Here is a 17,495-nt window from a genome sequence, read left to right on the forward strand (position 1 = left end):
CCAACGATACCTGTTGGCTGTTGGCCATTTTTGGAGGTCAACAGATTGGTGCCATCTATGGGAAAAGCATGCATAAGGGATCAACATCCAAAGTTATCACACTGAGCGCCAAGGTTATTTCACTAAGAATAGTCGAAGTGGTTTTGTCCTTCCTTCCAAGGTGGTTTAATAATACCCAAACTTCATGTTATACATCTAGCCAATATGATTCGTGTATTTCATGCTAATTACATTGTCATTTGCATCAATTTCCTAATTACTTCTCTTAAAACGGTGCATTCGATTATCAAGGGTTTAAGATCTTTATATGGTGGTAGTCTTCGACTCCTCGACCTAAGTGGTAGATTTTACATTGAGCTATGATCAAAAAAATTAGGTTAACTAAATGTTGGAAATTGGCTTGGTAAGTAATGGAATTCAAAAAGGCCGAAATTAGTATCGACAAAGGTTAAAGCTTTCCATTCGGTTGATCAAGGTCCCCTTAAACTAAGTAATTGACATATTTGGGACATTAGGCATGAAGTGACATGATCATGATGCAATAATGTATGTTTCATATGATGTTATAAATATTGAGATGGGAATTGTTGAAATCGATCGAGAATTGGGTGTCAATTGGGTAAGTAATTAAATTAACTTCTAAACCATTATCACTATATATTGGCTAGATACGCATCTTCCAAGACACATATGGCTCCATATAAGGTATGGGAAAGGTTTTGATCCATGAATCCACATCTTACTTGGACAGCTCATTCTTAAGGTCACTTGTCTTTGAACCACAATTTTCTTCACCCTTAAGTATCATTCCGACTCCAAACTTTAAGATTACATATATATCTCTTAAATAAGATATTCAACCGTCTAAATTTATCCCCAAGTGACCTCGAGAGAAAGAGAGAGCAAAGGAAGCAAAGAGAAATAGAAAAATAAGAAACGGGAATTGCAGTTTCAGACGGTTAGTTCAACTCACGGTTTCGAAGTCTTTCCTTAGTTCTTTTTGGTGTTTTATAACCTATTCAAACTCTGACTTGCTTGAAATTAGGTGGGAGGTTTTGATGATTTTATGATGGCAAAATAGGGGTAATTAATTACAAGAATTTGGAAGAAAACAACCTGGACAGAGGTAGGTTGCTGGTTTTGAATGGTTTCAAACTTGATGTTGGATGATACTTAGAGTATAACTTATATCTATCAATATTCACTTTTTTCTATGAAAGCATGAAGTGTAGAAGTGATTTTTGATGTCCCGGAATTCTGTTGGTGGCATACTAATACAATGGAAATCGAAAACTGTAACAAGAAAAACAAAACTGCCTGATTTGATGTGGTGAAAAAGGGACAGTTTTTGAGGCTAAAAACACTTCACTTGTCATGACTTTAGAGCATGATTACCTTCACAATGTTATAGAAGTGTGGTAAAAATTTGGGAGTCATCAGATTGGAAAAATAATTGGACAAGAATGGAAATTTGGAAACAGTTTCTATCCATTTATGTGTTTAATGTGATTTTAACCTTTAGATGTCAATTAATTATCTCTTGGGACTAGAAAATGATTCTAAGGAGTGTTAGGTTGTTGACAACAATTGGATGACGTTTATGTTCATAATTGGACTCTGGAAATAGTTAGATTTATGGGGCAAGATTGTAATGCCGTTAGTAACTTGAAATGATTAATTCATTTAAATTATTTTGACGTGAATGGACGTATTTGGGGATTAAGGATTGTCTTTAATATTAGATGGTAACATAGGTGGTTTTCCAACGTTGAATGAAAAAGGAAAGTGATCTAATCTCCGTAGAAGCTTACACACACAAGGGAAAAAGGTAAGTAAAATTTCATTTACAACTACGATGTAAGAACCTAGTATCTGTGATAGAGTAATGGCGGAATATTTACGTGACTTTAGTAAGAGGCTTGTTTACGTCATATGATGGTTATGATTATTGAGTGTGTGGTTGCGGAACCCATTGACATTGATTTTCATTAAGCTAGTTGTGGACTTCTTACGGGATTCCAGAGTTCAAAGTATATGGGATAATGACCTGTAGGGTTATTTTGTGGGCTGTTATTTTTAGCTTACAATATGTTATGTTTTGGGGATCCTGTAGATATGTTTATAACCTTAGAACATATGTGTTGGGTTATAGTCATATGATCTTTGGTTTCGATATATCATATGATCGTCACAATTTTAGGAGTTAATAAATAGGGACATAATTGGATGCTTATTTCTATTTATCGGTTAGAAAAAAAAAGTGTTGGTGAAATTCTACGTCTAGGTCTAGTCATCAATTTCATTCTCACGCGGGTTGAGATATTGTTAGGTATGGTTATCTATTTGAATGGGGGTGTGATAGTTTACCTTCTGCTGCCAAACTCCTTGAGTACCTGAAGTCCTTGACAAATATAAGAGGGTCCGAAAAGCGCATCTCCAGAATTGACTAATGTCGCCCATTTAAACAAGTGTTAGGGATGTCAGCCTGGATTTGTATAGTTGCTGATCTCTTGTCAAAAGTCTATCAATGTAACTAATATGAAATAGAGTTGATGTGCTGCTAAGGGTTGGATGATCAGGCCACGTGAATCCAATCGAACAATGACCGGCCTGATCACTATAAATAAACAATTTTTGTATCATTTAAGGAGATGGATCCTTGAATAGAAAAGAGAATATAATATATTGTCTCTATCTTCTTCTTCTACATACATTATTTACAGTAGAAATACTACACAAAAATTGGTCCACATGTGTATGACACGATACCTGTTGGCCATTTTAAGAGGTCAACAGATTAGAGCCTTCTGTAGGAAACCTGGAATAGCTAAGCCACGAGAATCCCTAATAAAAGAACAAAAAGAATCCAAAAAGTTTCCCGAGATCGAAAAGCCTTTGAACAAAAGGTGACATTCTTAAAAAGAAAAAAGGGGAAACACAAAACTTGACCGAGTTGTTGAAAGAGGGAACTCAAAATAAAATCTGCAAAATCCTTGAACGAAGGAAAACAACTCCAGAAATAGAGCCAAAGAGGGGTTATCCGTCAAGAAGGGTCTAGAAGTTTGAGAGAAAAGAGTCAAAACCAAGCAACCATCAGTTTATCTTGGACTTTTTGGCACCAATTTTAGAGAAGTCACCACCTCTTTTTACACGAGGCCATAGATGCTGAAGTGACAATAACTTCAGTTCGACTTGAAGGAGGGTCAGAACATTGTGCCTTAGCTAGTACTATATTGGAAGTAAAATATTCCTTTAACCAATGGTAACTACCTTCATAGCCTCTACGTGTTCATATCCCAAGAATTGAATTTTCTCCAATACTCTGCTAATAAACTTAAAACCGCTAGCAAATTTTTAGGTGCAACTTGTTTCTTGACAACTTTGAGTTGTCATTCAATAACATCCAATTGGTCAGATTGAACAATCAACAGTACATGATGAGGAAAATGAGGAATTGGCTTAGACCCTCTAGATTAGTAAACTTTGTCAAGCCCACATCTGAAATATCGAGTGGAAAACCTGCTTGTCCCCATAATGGAACTCTAAGATCAGCCAAGAAATGGTGGATCAGAATGGGATAAGGAAATTTATAATGCTTCACCAAGGCCCCTTACAGAAAATTCACTCAAATATCATCTTTGTGAATTGGTTGCTCACAATCATCACACCTTCACAATATCATTAAAAATCTAAGATTAGCTTTTGAAATTAAGCAAAGCCAAATTGGGGATATTTCATAAAATATTTTTGTCATTTTTGTACAAGTAACTTGCAATTAAGGGACGTGAATACAGGAGTTATTTTAATAATAGAACGCCTTTGGGTCGAAAATCTCTCTTTCCTCATGTGGAAAGAAACCCAATCGCCGGGTTCAAAAATCAACTTTCGTCGCCCTTTGTTAGCTTTTTTGCATACTGTTCCATTTTCCTCCTAATGTTGAGTCTTGCCTTCTCATGTATTAAATGTCTAACAAATTCAGCCTTTTTCTTTCCATCCAAATTAGCATGATTAGACAAGGGAAATGGTGTTAAATCTATTGGAGTTAAAAAGGGTTTATACCATAAACAATTTCAAATGGTGAAAAGTTGGTAGCAGAACGAACAGTATGATTATAAGCAAACTCAAAAGTGTGGTAAACACTCTTACCAAGTTTTGACGTTCTTTTTAATAATGGCCCCTAACAAAGTATACAAAGTTCTATTCACTACTTCAGGTTGACCATCAGTTTGTGGGTGACAAGTTGAAAATAATAGTTTAGTTCCTAACCTACCACAAAGTCTTCCAAACGTAACTCAAGAACTTAGCACCTCTATCTGAAACTACTGTTCTAGGCATACCATGTAACCTTACAATTTCTCTAAAGAACAAATCAACAATGTGGGAAGCATCATTGGTTTTGTGACATGGAATAAAACTTGCCATCTTAAAAAATCTATCCACAAACACAAAAATTGAATCTCAGCCATGTTTAGACCTAGGTTTTACATAACAAAAAATCCATCGAAATATTGATCTAAGGTTCATTAGGAATGGGTAGTGGAGTGTATAAACCATGGGGTTGCTCTCGGGATTTTGCTTGCCTACATGTGATACATCTACCACAGATTCTCTCAACATCCCTTTTCATCTGTGGCCAGTAGAAATGTTCTTGCAAAACGGCTTTTATCTTAGCAACTCTAAAGTGTCCCATTAAACCGCTACCATGGGATTCCTTGACTAACAACTCTCGTAAGTAGCAATTCAACACACAACTTGTTCTCTCGAAACAAGAAACCCTCGTGCCTAAAGACCTTACCTATTGCATTTTTCTCACAAGTCCAAGACTCTTCATAAAAATCATGGTCTAAAGGATGCAATTCGTTAATGCTCTCAAAACCAAGTAATTTTGCATCAAGACTCGATCAATACATACTTTCGAGAAAGTGCATCTGCCATGATATTTTTCTTGCTTGTACCTGGTTGACATATGGAAATGTCTTAATGAATTCCATCCATCTTGCATGTCTCCCATTCAACTTGTGTTTGCCCTTCAAATGTTTCAAGGATTCATGATCGGTGTGAATCACGAACTCCTTAGGCCAAAGATTACTGTTGCATGTTTCCAATGCTCGAACATTGAGCATACAATTCCTTATCATAAGTCGGGTAGTTCAAGGCTGCCCGGCTTAGCTTCTTATCAAAATATGCAATTGGTCTTCCTCCGTGCATAAGAACTACAACTATAGCCATATATGAAGCATCATATTCAATTTAGAACGTGTTAGTAAAATTAGGTAAAGCAAGTAAAGGAGCATGATTTAATTTTTCTTTAAAGGAACGCCTTTTCTTACTCGTCTCCCCATTTGAAACAAATATTCTTCTTTATTACTTCGGTAAGTGGTGCAGTGATGCTGCTAAAGTCTTTCAAGAATAGCCTGTAAAAACTAGCAAGTCCATGAAAACTACAAACATGACTCACACTCGTGGGACTCAGCCATTCCTAAATCACACGGATCTTCTCTTCATCAACACAATTCCTTGTGTGCTCACAACAAAACCATGAGACACAAGTTTATTTGTGCAAAAGATGCAGTTCTTCAAGTTAGTAAATAACTTCTCTTTTCTAAGTACATCCAAAACTGACTTTAAATGCACAACATGTTCAGCCAAGTTTTTGCTATAAATGTGTATATCATCAAAATGAACAAAAAAGATGGCAATAAAAGAATGCAAATCATGGTTCATTAATCGCATGAAGGTACTCGGTGCATTAGTTAAACCAAACGGCATAACTAACTACTCATAAAAACTAGGTTTCAATTTAAAAGTAGTTTTCCATTCATTGCCCTCATTTCATCCTTATTTGATGGTACCCACTCTTTAAATCAATCTTAGAAAATACACAAGTACAATGTAGTTCATCTAACATGTCATCTAAGCAAGGAATTAGATGTCGATATTTTATCATTTATATTGTTCACGCTCGGCAGTCAATGCACATTCTCCATGTCTCATTCTTCTTAGGAACCAAAATCGTTGGAACGGCACATGGGCTCGTGCTTTCTCTTACATATATCCCTTCTCCATCAATTCGCTAACTTGCTTTTGTAGTTCCTTTGTCTCTACTGGATTGCTTCAATAAGCTAGTTTGTTTGGAATGGAAGGACAAAATCAATTTGATGTTCAATCTCTCGAATAGGGGTAAACTATGTGGAATATCCTCGGGGAAGACATCATCAAACTCCTGCAAAAGAGAAACAATGGAACTAGGCTTTATGTGTCAAGCTTGTTAGTGTTCAATGCCTTTTTGTACAAAAGTACAATCATTGGTTGATTAAAGAACATAGCTCTTTTTATTTCCCTCGCTTTTGTATAGAAACTTGTTTTTCTCCCAATGGCCGAATATGCCCTCTTGTCTTCTCTTTGAATTTTCTCGACCTCTCTTATTTCTTTCTTTTGGTTTTCATTTGTTTTTTTTTTTTTCACTCTCTTTCTTTTGATCACCTCTTTTTCACCTGATCTAGGAACAGATTTGGATGGCACTGCGACCCATTGCTTATATTGAAGCAATAACCTTGGTTTATGGAAATGTCACAATCAATTATGGAGGGATTGATTGATAAGTTTGGTAGGTGAATGCCACAAAAAATTCTGATAAGTTCAGAAGTTCTTAAAGAACCAAAGAGAATTTACTCTCACAAAAATTTGACTGAAAATCTGAATTACTTTATTCATCAATCTAATAGCTATTTAATTACAAGGAGGTCCACGAATTTGACAACTAGAAAATCCCAAATTTTTGGCCATGAATTTTGTAAAATTGATTCCTAATGGAACTCCTTAAATCACAATTATTCCACCTTCAAATAAGGAAGGTATTTAGATTGGCACTCAAGCCTCACAATTCAGAAAAATAGTTGACAAGAAATAAGAAAGATAAATTAACCATGTTAGCAAGATTTCTTTTTAAATTGCAGCCAACCAAAATCGTGCAAGTTACCAATTTAGGAACCTTTTCTTTTAATGCACACAATCTTGAGTTGTCTCCTAGAAGAACTTTATTGCTTGATTATTCCAAGGCTTGATCATGGAAATCCATTCTTGTAGAACACATGGAGCATCTTACTCGGACTTCCACGAATTCACCTCAGTCCAAATATTTTGAATCAGCCCATTGAGAGTTCCCTTGAGCCTTTTAGCTCGAGCCTTGTAACCGGGTCAACTGGAACTTGAATAGGATCTGAATTCCATTTATTAGATGTGCCCACACATAATATCGTCACAATACATATATGCCAGGAAATAGAAGGGTGACAAGTTTGTCGCATCGATTATTCCAACAAACTTTTTATTGAAAAAATGTTGGTTGAGAATATTCTTTTTAAAGGTGCAACTTTTGCTACCTATTCTATTTTGCTGTTATACATGCAGTGAATACATGTCATGTTCGTCGCTAAAATTATTTTACAATACGCTTGATGTGTTGTATAATATATTTTAAGTTATTTAACATTTGTAGTACAATAACAAGAGAATTTTGTAGCTAAGTTTATTTCATAGTACCAGCAATTTATCGCATCATCGTTTGTGCAACGATATATAGTTGTTGCTAATTTTTTTGTTAAGAAAATAACTTTGTGACAACAAATAAATTTTATGAAACATGTCTAGCTAAATTTATTACGCAACATAAAGAGTTCGTTGCTTCAACTATTTACAATTGTTTTCTAATTTATTTTATCTTTATTTATGTATGTCGAGCATTATATTTTAAACATATAAATCGTACAATTATTATTTTGTGACGATGGATTTTCATTACATTATACTTTCAAAAATGATAATATTGAATTTCTTACATCGTAATAGAGTTCGTAAGTTACACATATATTTGAAAATATTACTTCATTATTACTCATGGCTATAAAAAGAATGCTTCAATGAACAATAATTCAAATATAAATAATTCCCAAAATACATAATAAAAATCATACTATTCCCATCCAAATAGATAGTTACCTATATATATATATACACACACACACACACACACACACAAATAAAATATAATGCCTATAATTTCAAGGTTGAACTATTGTAAAATAAAGAAGGAAAAAGAAGGGACTAACAAAACTTTTAAAGAAGGTCAGTGTATGGCTTGCAAAGTAGCCCATATTTCAGACTCTCTAATCCTGTAGCCTTACAATAAACTAGCTTGCTTGACACACTAGCTTTGAGTTCCAACTTAAAAGCTCTTAGAAGTTCAAAACCAAAAGAAAAAGCTCATCACTCTCATGCTTGTCAGTAAAGTCAATTAATCACCTTACTCGTTAAGGTAAGCAAGTAAACTACATTTTATAAACATACGTTGTGTACTAATATGCTTGCTTACCATAACAGCAAAGAAAGAGCAGATCTATCTATTTATCCGTAAGGGGTTGAGTAAGTCGCTACTTAACCTTAACTGATTTAACTCACTGGCAACCTTGACGATGGTCGCTCTTCCTCATCAGGCCTTTCTTTCTTAAGAATCTACCTTCTATGTAATGATTGAAAATTGAAACAAGAATATAAAGTTATAATTACAAATTCAAGTGAACTACTTTAGAAGATCAAAGACATTTTCTAAGATGATTGATAAATAAATATACATGGACCCTTGATGCATAAGATACAAAAAAATGGAGCAACTTTTGAACTCTATGTTACCACTAATAAAACAAAGGGACTACTTGAAATAAACATTAACTGAGATTACTCTTATCCAAACAGAAGATTGCTGTTTGATACTTGACATTCGACTGTATGTTCTTTGCATAATGACATATTGATTTAATTTTAGAAGAATTTCCACGAAAGGAAGATCAGGGAAAAACATTCATTTATATATATAAATGTTCCATGAGTTTGTGATAAGCAACCAATCAAAGAGAATGTACTATATCCCATCTTAAAAAGTGGAGTCAATACAATATCAATAAATAAAGAGGAATCATTGAAAAAACAGCCCAAATGGCTTGCCTTTTTTTTTTTTTTTTTTTTTTTTAATTTTAATTTCCACGAAAGGAAGATCAGGGAAAAACATTCATTTATATATATAAATGTTCCATGAGTTTGTGATAAGCAACCAATCAAAGAGAATGTACTATATCCCATCTTAAAAAGTGGAGTCAATACAATATCAATAAATAAAGAGGAATCATTGAAAAAACAGCCCAATTGGCTTTTTTTTTTTTTATTAACTATTGCAGCCTATCTATTCAAAGAGGAAAAATAATGACCATTAAATAGGAAGTAATTAACAAGGAAATTAGAATTAAACACTAAAGTATTGGGGAAAAAAACATAAATCCGACCAGAAGTAGAACACGATAAGAAATTCAGTTCCCCCAATGAAATTCTACTAATTTATTAATTGGTAGAAAATCAAATCATCTCCTAGATAGCACTACATTACCAGCTTTAACGGATTATAATATCCATTGAGCGATAAATGAATTAAAATATTTTGATGGCACCTAATCATAGGATATCAAAATTCAAAAATTTGTAAATCGGATCACAACAATTCTTTTATAATTCATTCTCAAGATGCTAGATTGAATATTGATATTGCCACTGATAAAGGAGATATTGAAAGCAAGAATCCAATTTATCAAACTTATAGCCAATTTATCAGTCCAGAAAGTCCTATTGGTAGCTACAAGATTTTGCTACAGAAAGGTTTGGCAATTCGATTAGGAAACAGTTGGTTAGGTGGGTATTTATTTCAGCTAGAAAGTTGTTGGTTAGTCAAGAAATCCGGTTAGGAAGAACAGATAAATAAAAGTGGATAAATTAATATAGTGGGAGGAGAAAAAGAAGGGAGTAGGAGAGAGCCATACTTCTCAAAAGTTGGCACCATCATTGTAATAGTTTAATATGTACAGGGATTTTTATACACTTTATTATTGAGTATCATTGAATAAAGTTGACATGTTTTATTTATAATTGTAATATGATATTTCATTCGTTACATTTAGTGCAGTGTATTATACTCCAATACCTATGTTTCCTTATTTCAATTCTATTTTCCAACATCTAATCCAACAGGAACCTATCAAAGACCTTGATGGTCTTTAATTCACTCCTAATATTTCATATTTGGATTCATTGTGGAGATACTGAAATCAAAGTACAAAACTAATCTATATTCTAATAATTAGTCCATCTTAATTAGTGCAAACCTCTTCTTCTATTCTAGTATTTTGTCCTTATTAATTTATAGTCCATATTAAATATTAGAATGAGATCAACTAGCACCAAAATGAGCAACCAAATTTATCTCAACAGTGAGTCACTCTAACCTTAAATGTCACCAAGCCAATAAATAGTATGTAAATCATTTGGAATCTCTTATAACATTCAGTATATGCATCATCTGTACTAGAATCAACGTAGGAAAGGAAAAAAGTAGATAATCATCAAATACAGTCTTGAAACAAATTCTAATAGTCAATCTAATTAAAACTCAGAATTTGAAAAATTGAGGATCTTGAAATGAAGTTGAAAACAACCAACTCTATCATTCTTATAATTGGAATTGGCATGCTTTGTTCAACAATTTTTGGTAAAGCTATTGTACTTGAGTATAAATGAAATGGGGGTGGGGGTAGAATAATTAAAACATAGTTGCACGACTAAAGACAGATCTTTAGCAATCCAAATAGTACTAACATTAGCACCATAGTATAAATGAAATGGGGAGAATGAAAAAATTCAAGATGGGACTAAAGGTACAATGCCACCTGAAAAGTGATAAAAAGTTGCAGCCTCTTCCAGTTCCTTTGATAGGAGCGAATTCATTAGTACCAAGGCTGTTGAACGATATAATTACATGGTGGTATACAAAACCTGTATACTGAACAGACGTTTTGACAATTACATGACAAAGTAGATTCGGCAATGAAAAATAGAAAGTGTTTTCTAGACCACCAATGCAAAGGATTATAGAGACATTTGAGTGTTTTTGCAGGGTAAATGGATCTCTTTTGATAGAACCTCCATCAATAGGTTCTATAATTTGTTGGATATTAACGATGACAAGTATTCAAGGCTTCGTGAAGAGGGAATTGCTCTCGACGAAATCCTTCGGATCTTGGCCAAGTTTGGAACTTCTTGGAAGTTGTTAGAGACCGATGTGATTAACTTCCCTGTCTCTGGTATGATGACTACATAGTGTAAGGCATGGAATCACTTCATCTCTAGCAAACAAGATTACTCAGCAGCAATTTAAGCGAGGTAACCAAAGAGCATGCGACCCTTAATTTGCTATTCAATGCCACCTATCAATTGATGTTGGCAAAATTATTCGCAACAACATCCTAAATACTTTGAGAATGTCGACTTTAGGTGGTTTGCGACCACCTTTTTGATCTTTGAGCTTTTTCTGAAGGGTGCTATTGTGAAACACTCCAAACTGACAATCACACGAGAGCAGGCTTGGAAATTCATGAGCTGATTGGTATCCATTAGTGTACCACCAATGTATAGGAAAAATGACTGTCAATCATGTTGACCAATCCCAACCATTGACCCTAATACTGACCTTGTCGCTCAGCTTCATGTAATGCAATTGCAAATGAATCTGATGCAAAATAATATACAAGCAATTCCACTATCAGAATGAGTTCAACATAGTCCTGGCTTTGATATATTGTGACAAGGCATTCCCTCAATCACCTCTACTACTTGATCACATTGCAAATCCAAACCTATCTCCCTAGGACACTGATGACAAGGAAGACAATTAATGTCTTCAATCAGGTAAGTCTTCCTCTTTTTTATTTAAATCTCTCATTGGGGGAGAATGTTTCATTTAAGCTTGGGGGGATGACATTACTTGCCTGTGTCGTTTAGTCACTTAAATACTTATGTGTGATTTGCTTGTTTTGTGGGTTAAAACAATTGTATTCTTGTGTAAATTAGATAGTTTTGTCGACTATGATGAAGATACTCGAAAGAAGGTATTAGTTTGGGGACTGAGGATGAATCATATGCTTCAATTGAATTTTTGCTTATCTATGTGAAGCAGTACAATATTTATGCATGATAATTTAGTTTAGTATCTTATAAAAACATGAAGATTCATATGCAAAGACTGAATAGATGAATTAGGTGATTAATTCCTTAATCCATGATTCACAACATCCTTTGAATGTATACATTATAATTTGGGACATTTTAACTGATGAAAGAAATGATTTGAGATTATGTGAAAAAGATTGTGGAGTGTACGTGACTTTCTAACATGAACTTGATGATGACCGAATGCTAGATATCTAACCCTCATAAATTGTGTATTTCTTTTATATTATTAAGTCTGTAAGAGTATCTTGAAACTTGGTAACCTTTAATATTCAAAAGATATAGATTCAAAGCTCACTATAGTAGTCAAGAAAAGAAAAAAGGTGAAGTCGAAAAACTGAGTTGAAAAAAATTAATACAAGTGAACAAAAAATAAATAAATATTGGGAATTAGGCAATTAGAGGGTTTGAATAACTTAGTATAAACTAGATTGTCGAAATACTCATTACTTGGGAGATTCATCACATGAATAAATTGTTGATGTCATTGGTTGAACTAAACTAAATTAGAGAGGTGTAACGTATTGATAAGTGAAAAAAACTTTAGTCCCCGTTTGAGCCCCATTATTTCTCATTACATTAAATTAAATTTTTCTTTCTTCTACTTTTAACCACACATTTTTCAATAAAATAATATTACACGTAAATAAAAAAATTTTCAACCACTCATTTTTCAAAAAAACACTATTCATCTCATTATAATCAAGAAATAATGGGACTCAAACGGGGGCTTAAAATTACACTATAGTGAAAGAATGAAGAAACAAGTTTTAGGGTGTGAATCTCACAAGCGAAGACAGGAAATAATTAACCACCAAGGGTTCGGAAGTGAACCAACTTCTAAATGTACGACATTACACTTGATCATTCACACACACACACACACACACACACACACACACACACACACCTGCTATGCATTGAATAAGTGGAACTTTGGCTCGTATGTTGTGACTTTGAAGTCGTTCATAAATGTGATAGCTTTCAATACCAAGCCAAAAAGGCTAGCTATCAGACTAATTGTGTGCGTGTGTATTTTCTTTTAGTGACTTTCATTTTCGTTGTGGTTTGTTTGCTCAAGGATTAGCAAATGATTAAGTTTGAGGTTATTTGACAAATGAATTTTTTACTCACAAGTTTTACACAATTATAACTTGATTGTTTGCTAATGTTGTTTTAAAAGTTAGGCATGGTGGTGTAGAAAGGGTACTAAAGTAAACAAGGAAGCCAAAGTCAATGAAAAGAAGCAGTAAATTGGTGCCATATTGGAGCGCCCAAGCTCCAAGATTGAAACCTTGAGTAGCAAGTCAGAGCCCAAGCAACCTAACACCTAGGCCGGTTGACCCAGAAGAAGTTACCTTTGGATAGAAAGGCAGTGCACACTGCACTCATAGCGCTCAGGTGCCACCCAAAATTTAGTCGTGTCACTTAGGTGCTACATAGTGTGCTTAGGTGCTATGTTTTTAATTTTAGGGTTATACCGTTTTGGCCCATGAAAAGTCCAGGAAGACTCAAAATTTGGGCAAAATGTTTAGGGGAGTATAAATATAAGAATTGAGGCACTTTAAAGGCATTCTACACATTGAGAGGCACAAGATACAACTTGGGAATTGGAGAGAAAATAAAAAGGAGGAATATAAGAAATCAAGAGCCAGGGTTTGACGTCAAGATTGGAGGTAAGAAGAGAACTTGGTGCAAGATTTATTCACTTTTCTATATCTCAATTCAAAACCCCGTGATGTAATCATTATTACGAGTAGCTAAATTTCATATTAAAGCAGACAATGCATTCTTTTGACAATCTGAACTCAAAAGTCCATTATATTACTTGTACGATAACATATACTTGCAATACAAAAATGCAACAACTTGATATACATAGTCTCTAGTTTGATTATTGAATGTCTAGTTATCATTGGACAATAATGAATTCTGTGGACATCTATCTATTTTTTTTTTTTTTTATTTTTATGAAAATCTCTAGTTTGCTATTCAAAAGTCGATATGTTAGAAAAATATCGAGTTAAAAATTATGAAATCTTGAGTGTGCTGCACAAATTTTGAGTTTGATATGCAAATCTCAAAGTTGCGTACCTTTTTTCTTTCACAACTCTAAATTGCACTCCATTTTTTTGTGTAATTTCAATTATATTTCATTGTTACATTATTATTTTTTATACGGATGCATTTAACAATTTTTTACATTAATTTCCTCACATCCTTCTCATATAGGTTCTTTTTTATCCTTTTATGCTCAAACTTCATTCTTTTTGCTATAATCATTTTCAAATTTAAAGTGTAACATAAAAAGAAATTTACGCACTATATTAACTTTAAACACACTCAATCTATTACAAAATTCAAGATCCTAAAGTTTTAAGTTTTTATAAAATTTGAGATTTCAAATTGTTTCGAGATTCTCCAACATTTTGACATTTTTCCACAATTCAATATTACCCTAATATCGAATTTGAATAATCTTGAAACGTTTTGAAATCTTGAAGAACATGGAAATGTTCAATCTTGAATTTCATAGAAATTTTGAAATGTACGATCTCAAATTTTAATTTATACTTAGGCCCTGTTTAGTTTAGATAAAAAAAAAAAAAGAATGTTTTAGTAGATTTTTATAAAATTTGATGAAATACGTAGTTGAAAAATTATGGATCCACATGAAAAAGTAACTTATTGAAAAGTGTGGATGAAAAATAAGTTCGTGAAAAAAGTGAGTTTTAGAAAATGTGGCCAACCAGAGAATAGATGTATTTATTGATATTATAGGTTAAACCTCCAAATTCAAAAATGATTAACGTGATTAGAAGACGTAAAATATGGAACCTACATGTGGAGCATGTAAGGAAATTGGTATACAATGATATACTTTCAATGCTCAAGGCCCACGGGATGAGTTAGGCTTCTACAATGACATAGCAGCTTGTCAATGTAGAGCAGAGGAGAATATTGAAGAGAGTGAGTAGAGAAGCAAATTGATGCAATTTTAATCGGACTCCACGTGTTTTATTCGGCCATTAGTGGCTGAATCTTGTTGATGTCTTCCTTTTATTGGAAGAGTTCATTCCATTTCTTGTAGGAAAAAAAAACAACGTGATAGTAGAGCCATTGACCATATTACAAATAGATAAACTTCAAGTTAATAACCCAAATGGTCACTGAACTTTTCAAAAAGTTTTCACCGAGTCATTGAACTTTAAAAATTACCCAAGTCATCACTGAACTTTGCAAAAGGTTTTTACGAGGGCACTGAACTTTGTAAAAGGTTTCCACAGGTCATTGAACTTTAAAATTATCTCACTCATCACTGAACTTTGCAAAAAATTTCCTAGGTGTCACTGTGTTCGGTGACCCCTGGGAAAGTTTTTGCAAAATTCAATTATCATGTGGAAATTTTTTAACAAGTTTAGTGATGAATAGAGTGATTTTTGAAGTTGAGTGACCCCGTGTAAATCTTTTGCAAAGTTCAGTGATGATTTGGGTGATTTTTAAAGTTTAACCCTTGTTTGGCCCCCATTTCTTGAAAATGAAAATGAGTAAAATAATGTGATTTTTTTAAATGAGTGGGTGGAAAGAAATGAAAATTTTTCGATTTACGTGTAATATTATTTTATGAAAGATTATGTGGTTGAAAATAGGAGAGAGAAAAATGAAATTTAATGGAATGAAAATTAATGGGGACCAAACAGGGGCTTAATGATCCTGTGAAAATTGTTTTCAAAGTTCAGTGACCATTTGGATTATTAACGCGACAAACTACACTAATTAGAACCTACTAGTTGATTTAGATTGGGAGAATATATAAAGGCATGTACTATTTTTCATGCCAAATACTTTCTAAATCAAGAATCTAGGCTAATAATACTTCGATCAGATCAAATACTTGGCATCATGTGACGCCCCGAACCTAAGCTTCGAGGGCCACGAACTTTACATAAAAACTTTTGCTTTTGGTACATGTAAATATTCTTAAATAGGAATACTACATGTTAAAAACTTATTTTTATAAAACTTTATGGCCGATAAAAGTGCATGCCAACATGAAATTCAAACATTGTAAATACGGCCTCGGCACTGTCAAGTTTAGTTGAGGCAGCAAACTTCGGCAGATTTTATAAAATTCATCCCAACTCCGTTTCATATGAAATTTGTGGCATTAGAAAGATAATTTCAAGTAGTTTTCTAGGTTAAAATATGAAAATTTTCCAAGATCATATGATATAGACGTTTTACTGAAAACAGTGAAGTATTTCCCAGAAAATCCAGATTGACCTTTGGACGTCAAAACCTTAATAACTCAGGCCACAGATATCCAAATTGAGTATTTCTTGCGGCCATACTTAGAAAACTCAAAGGGGAAAACAGACATATTTTTATAATTTCAAATGGACGTTTATAGAGTTAGAAACATCATTTTGAAATTGACTCCAGAAACTGTCCCGTTTCTGCCTTTTATCACTTGCAAGGAAAATAAACTATAAAAACGTCTCTTAACATAACATGAAATATATATTCACATAATTTACTTTTAATACCATATTACATGTCATGTACAAAATTTATACATGATACTTTAAGAGAAATAGATGGAAACATTCCTTGAACAAAATACACGAAAGAAACTTTAGATTCAAAACATCCATTATCCTTAATCCATCATCGGTTCGGCCAACTGACTCTCGTCATTCCAACGATCATAGATCTGAAAAGTTTAGCATAACATACTTTGAGTATAAGGAAATACTCAGTAAGATACCATGCTTGAACATTTATCATGATAATACTACACCAAAGAAAGCAATCAAACCCATACTTCCATATTCCGACATGCCGGTGCCCTTCGGACTTGTCCTAAGGCATAGATATATCTAACATTTGTGGATTTCTCCACCATAATCATAACATTTGTGGATTTCTCCACCATTAACATACTTTGGTTTTTCATGCATAACTTAAGCATAAATATTACCATGAAAATCATACCACATAAGCATAGAAGGTATCTTACCGTAAATCTTTGAATCTTCGATTGAAAAGCAAGTTGGAAGAGTTTAGTTCAATTCCTTTTTCCTTCCTTAATTTTTCGGTTTTGCTCTCTCTTTATAAATGTATAAGTGTAGGAAATTTCTTTCTCTATGGCATGGATTAGGATATATTTATACTTGTATAAAAGGATAGGTATACAAAGATATTTTTATTTTTCTTTTACTTCTTGTGGCCGACTTTGACCCCCCTTCTTTTTTTTTTTCTTTTTTTTTTATACTTATACACTTGTTTAATCCATGATCCAAATGTATGGTGGTGATGGATAACAAGTGGGGCTAATTATAGGTAATTAGTAGCCTAAAAACCTATATTTGCAAAGGAAATCTCTAATC

The sequence above is a fragment of the Olea europaea genome, unplaced genomic scaffold (genome assembly GCF_002742605.1).
Source record: "Olea europaea var. sylvestris unplaced genomic scaffold, O_europaea_v1 scaffold1456, whole genome shotgun sequence".
Lineage (NCBI taxonomy): Eukaryota > Viridiplantae > Streptophyta > Magnoliopsida > Lamiales > Oleaceae > Olea > Olea europaea.